This window comes from Lytechinus variegatus, chromosome 7, assembly GCF_018143015.1.
Source record: "Lytechinus variegatus isolate NC3 chromosome 7, Lvar_3.0, whole genome shotgun sequence".
Classification (NCBI taxonomy): Eukaryota; Metazoa; Echinodermata; class Echinoidea; order Temnopleuroida; family Toxopneustidae; genus Lytechinus; species Lytechinus variegatus.
In genome coordinates this window covers 40,394,437-40,400,446 of record NC_054746.1, presented here as the reverse complement: position 1 = coordinate 40,400,446, position 6,010 = coordinate 40,394,437, and positions in this window count along the sequence as shown.

The following is a 6,010-nucleotide window of genomic DNA, read 5'->3' as shown; positions in this document are numbered from 1 at the left end:
TGTATAAGCAACCCGCGCCGTCGCTTGGCAACTTGTAAGAAGAGAGGATAGACTTCATTCGCAGACACTTACAGCAATTAAACAATGCAGCTCCAGGCCCAGGACGTGCGTAGGCGGATCGGGGGTGGGGGGTGGAGGGGACCCGGGCCCCCTATTGACGGAGCAAAAAAAAGGGGGGAGGAGAAAGAAAGAAAGAAAAGAAGGGAAAAGAAATGAGAAAAATTAAAGGGGAAACATAAGAGGAGGAAGACGAGTGAATAAAAGTTAGATGAGGGGAAGACTCAAATTTTAAATAGTCTTTCATGTCACTATATATCTTTTTCGCTAGCGCTTCGAGCTAGCATTACATTTTATCAAATTCACATTATGAAGTCAATATATAAAACATATTTCAGCTCGGAAATCTAACTTCCATTTGTTTGATTTCAAATTGAATTTTAAAAATTGTTCTGTAAAAATGTATATTTCATGGTCTGAAAATCAACATTTTCTGCTCGCGCTGCGCACTCGCAAAATTTGATTTGTCAGGTACCTATTATTTTCCTGTATTACATAAAGTTCTCAAAATATCCCTATTCAGTTCAGATTGTAAAAATGTATCAGCTATAGCGCTGCGCGCTGGCATTTTGTTTGGCGAGTTATGTTTATCCCAATATTTATTCTATAACAAACTATTTGAAATCCCCATTTCATGACAATTTATCAAACATTTCGGCTCGCGATTTGCACGGGCATTGATTGTTAAAAGAGTGTATTAACTCGTGCATCCTATTCATAATTACAAAAGTGCTTTAAATGTCCGGTTTCCAGGCCATATTGCGTGGCTCATTAGGCTTATTTGACTAATAAAATGATATTTATTTAATAATCAAATTGTCCCTTTTTCAAAATGGAATATCAACAAGTTCATCTCGAACTTAGGAAGAGAAATAGGAAGAAAATAGGAAGAAATAGGAATAGTCATCATTTTGATTTAATGACATAATGTCCTTAGAATGTCCCGGTCCAAAACTCAAAGTAATAATAATGAAGCATTTCAGCGCTTTATTAACTGCGATCCATATATATCTCACAATTTTCCTACAAAGTGCTTGAAATACAGAGCTTAAGTTTACCCTTTTTCAGATCGGAATATCAAATAGTTTAAGCTTGCGCTTCGCCCTCGCTTTATTGATTTTCATAATAAAAAAGGGTTTTAGAATGCTCAGATTCCGGGTCGATTTCTAAAACATACCAAAAGTGTTCTGCTCGCGCTTTGCACTCGCATTATTGATGTAGGAAGATTTCCAATTACTCATCCCTTTCATGATCTATAACACGTGCTTAGATAGAAGTTCCATTCTTCAGGTAAAAATGTCAAAATGAATAGTGTCCTGTTTTTAGGTCTAAATATCGATTTTTCAGCTTTTTGCTCGCATTGATTGTTTAGTTATAACTTATCCTTTTCACGATTACAAAAAGTGCTTAGAATTTCTTTCTTCAGGAAGAAATGTCTAAATTTTCAGCTGGCGCATTATTTGATTGTTGAAATATGCAACGTCTTCATTGCAAAATGCAAGCAGTCCTTTTCTTATCAGATCAAAAAGTAAAATTAATTTCTGCTCGCGCTTCACACTCGCAATAATCATTTAGTTGTATACACATCTTGTTCAGAATCACAAACATTGCCCAGAAAATTTGAGGAAAAAAATACATGAAATTTTAAAAGCAACTTGCGCTGCGCGCTTATACTATTCAAATAAGGCTTATAATGAAGATAAACCTTGCTTTTAGGAGATAATGGACATCTACATAGTGACTACTTGAGCGATGCATCAAAATTGTGTATTTTTTGTCTGCATCAATTGCCTGTTCAATACAAGAATGTATTGAACACAGGACTGAAATCCTATGAATATCCCATAGGCTACTGTACTAAACTTGCTGTTCAATGTGGTACCGTATTGAACAGTCTAATGTGCATGCGCAGATGCGCAAAAAATACCACAAATATACAACTATGAATGCAATGCGATGCACAGCTAGAGCACATTGATACTATATAATGATGTCATAATGACCTACACATAATATCTAAGATCTAATTTCCTTTATGAAGTGAGGCCATATTAAGTGATTGTGGTATGACTTGCTCAATCAAAATCTTCCCTTTTTTTTGGGGGGGGGTATTGGATGGCCTTATTCCATGGTATAGAAGATATATTCCACTCGTCATAGCCAATATTCCATTTATCTTCGAATCATGGAATACTGGCTCTAACTTTGAGAATATCTCTGGTAGTACATTATGTGCCATGCCCATCTGATATAATATAATTTTTTGTATAAAGAAGGTACAGTTCCCAAACCAAAAGTCTTGCATGATTTCGCGATCAATAAAATAAAATTTGACCCTAAATTTAACATTTTCGAACAGACTAACCAGGGGCGGATCCAGCTTTCGCCAAAAGGGGGGGGGGGACAAATATTTTCGCCAACATTTTTCTCGATTGGCCGCTATAAATCTATTTTTTAGGGGGTAGTCCTAACCAAAGACTGAAGTTTTAGTTTTTATTGTTATAAACAAGATAAGGTATCTCATTTGGTCTTAATACATATGGCGAGCGCGAAGCGCGAGCTCAAATTCTTTGATATGTCCTTAGACCTGAAGATTCTGAGCAGTTTTTATAATCATGAAGATGCAAACGATGCAAAGATAAGTATCTAACTATAATCAATGCGATCGAGCGCGAAGCGCGATCCGAAATTTTGATATAGTAACGTAAAAAGGGACTCAATCAGGATCGACTGTTTTTAGTGATTAATGAAGAGGATACAAGTATCACCAATTTAATAATGACAGTGCTTAGCGTGAGCTCAAAATTTTGGATATTCCGACCTGAAAACTGGACAGTCTAAGCGCGTTGTTATTTAAATAAAAAACAGACTGTGTGTCTCAAACAATTAAATGCGAGCGCGAAGCACGAGCTTAATATGTTGATATACTGACATGATATAGGAGCATTTTGACAAATTTTGGAAAGAATTTCCAAAGAGGATATGTATCTCACAAATCAAACAATGCAAGCGCGCAGCGCAAGCTGAAAATTTTGATATAACAATTTGTGTTAATCAAACAAAAGATTGAAAGCTTGATGTGCGAGCTAAAATATTGTGTGCAAATTGATTTCAGAACTGGATATATGAAGTGTCATTTAATCCTCTTGAATGGGATTCATTACACGGGCAATGCGAGCGCGAGCGAAAATATTTATAGTCTATTTTCCAATTCTTCCCCTATCCTTTTTCTTGTTCCTTTCGGGGTCGCACCGGCCAGCAGACCAGGCCTATTCCCTGCACATATTTTTCTCACTTTCCCCCAAATACAAAATGAATAACAACAACACTAATAAAAGTAATAATAAAATCATAAAGGATTGTAACAATGTGCCCAACAAAATGTAAACTAGCACAAGGCAGCATACCTTTTTTGTAGAAATCCTACCAAACAACAAATAAGAGAGCATGAGAAAAGAGCACATCAAGTAAAAAGATTTAATAAACAGAACACGGGAATCTGCATTAAGAAAAGACGATTAAGAGTTTTTGGACTTCTCAGGGACATAGGGATAAAACAAGAGATATGGGAGAAGAAAGATAAAGAGAGAGAGAGGGGGGGGGGGGTAAATCAGCCCAGTGCCCCCCCCCCCCCCCCCCCCGTCTACTTAGTGTGAAGTTCCAACTTGTTTTTCTGCCTCACACACACCAGAAAGTTCATAGAACTTGCACATTTTCAACAGTTTGTTACGACTGTAAATTATGCAATCTGCTTGTCAAAGAGTTATTTTGGCTCATAACGACCATTCTTCATAATTAATCCAAAGAAATTCATATTTAGTTATTCTTAGACACAACAGTCATGTAGTCAAAAGAACCATGACACACTTCTGTTGTATTGTGAATAGGGACCACCGCGACGACAAACAAATAAAATCCTATTTGTCTAATGGTGAATAGCAGTCCTATTAATAAATAGGTAACAGGATCAAGAATAATTACCCTCATATATAGTATTCCTTTTGAATAGAATTCCTTATGAATGTTGGTCCTATAGACACATTTGTGAATATTTGATCCTACATTAGACAGAAGAAAACTGTCTAGAATGAGAACAAAATAAACCACAATGTTACCAAAGAAATTATCACTACTACATTAAAAAAAATGTTGCTACAACAGACTGGTACACATTCACACCCCAACAAAAAACCTTGTCTATTTCATTTTCCAGAATAGGGCTGTAAACAAGTTGAGAACTAACAGAAGTTTTGTGTAACCATATTTGACCGAATAAAATGACACAGATTGCATGTGATTTCTATTTTTAACTGAAAATATTTCTGAAAGGAACAAAAGGAAACATGAACATTGCTGTTTGCAATTTATACAAAATTTTATTCATAATGGAAAGTCTCTCATCACATTGTTAATAGCATACATTATCAGCATAGTATGAATCAAATTCAAGTACAAGTAATGTCCCATACTTTTAGTCAACATATCTCTGGGCATTTTTCAGTTAAGGGTTCATTCTGTTGTAACATGATTTCCAGATTTTCAAAGTAAAGTAAATATGGACTATAATATCAAAATAATGTTCAGAGGCGATTACATTATGTTTGCACAATTCAAATTATCACCTATATTAAAGCAGTATTCAGATTCAAATTATGCAAAACACTGTTATTTATCTATCTTAAATGAGAATCAACTTCTCAATGTTACCAATGTTCCATCTTTTACCACAATTTAGGAATTACTGACATAATGTAATTGCTCTAATTAAAAAGCATTCAAAACACTGTAGAATTTGCATCAAATAATTGTTTTCACTTACATGTGTACATTTACTATTTACGCATATCTCTTTGTAATTAGCTTTTTTTGAAACACGAACCTGTGGTCTTCACACATGCAGATTTAGTGCTATACTCAACTTGACTAATCTCCTGAACTTTTAGTCCAAACAAACATATGAAAGTAAATTTACTTTATTAATATTGGCACATTCAAGCTAACTGAATTTGTTTCCTTTTTTTTTCTTTTTGGCAGAAAGAGTAAATGGATATTGCTGAAGTTACTTGTATATAATTACTTGATATCAAAGTTGCACCTGTATAAATCAGACTTGTATCAAATCAACACACCAATTTCATGAGGAAAACAAACATTCAACTAGAGATCTGAGTTTCTTCTCTCTCCCTTTCTATTTTCAACACTTTTACATTTAATTGCATTATATTCTCTCCAAAATATTCCTCTTCCTTTTTATCAGTTTATATTAGATCCAAATGTATAAATGAAATTACAAGCAATCTCACAAATTGCATCTCTAATAACCATTAACACTTCTGCAGAGATTACGACCCCGAATGTGTTTCATTTGGAAACTTAGGTCAAGAGAGGGAGGGGATTGTAATATATTTGAAGAGAAATATATTCAATAGAACATAAAATTTTACAAAACAGAACATGTATCAAGGTAATGTAATTAGGCCCCTTTGATTGATCTGTTCAATCAACTGTAGACAATAATTTTTACATTCACTCCTGTTATTTCAATCCACACTGTACCATATAACTTTTTACAAAATCTTATTGAAGTACATTCTTCAAATTTACTCGATATCCAAGGTATATAAATACCAATGAATCTATCTACAATATTCAGGCCAAGGATGGAGGTTTGAGTACCTTGAAGCATGTTGAGTTTATTAAAATGTCATGTTCTGTAAATTATTTTTGCCTCCAACTTCAAGCTAGTATCGTGCCGTTCTTTTGGTAGTGTAAGATATGTAGGTCAAAGAATGATGGTAGTTAAAATAAATGGCCTCATCTTCCTATTATGCTTCTGGAGGTGGTAGTACCAAATGATGACCATTGTAATGGGCAACTGGGGAAACTGACCAATACCAATCAGTATTTTGTGGCTAATCATCACCAGAGCTGCCAACCTAAACAAGAACATTTC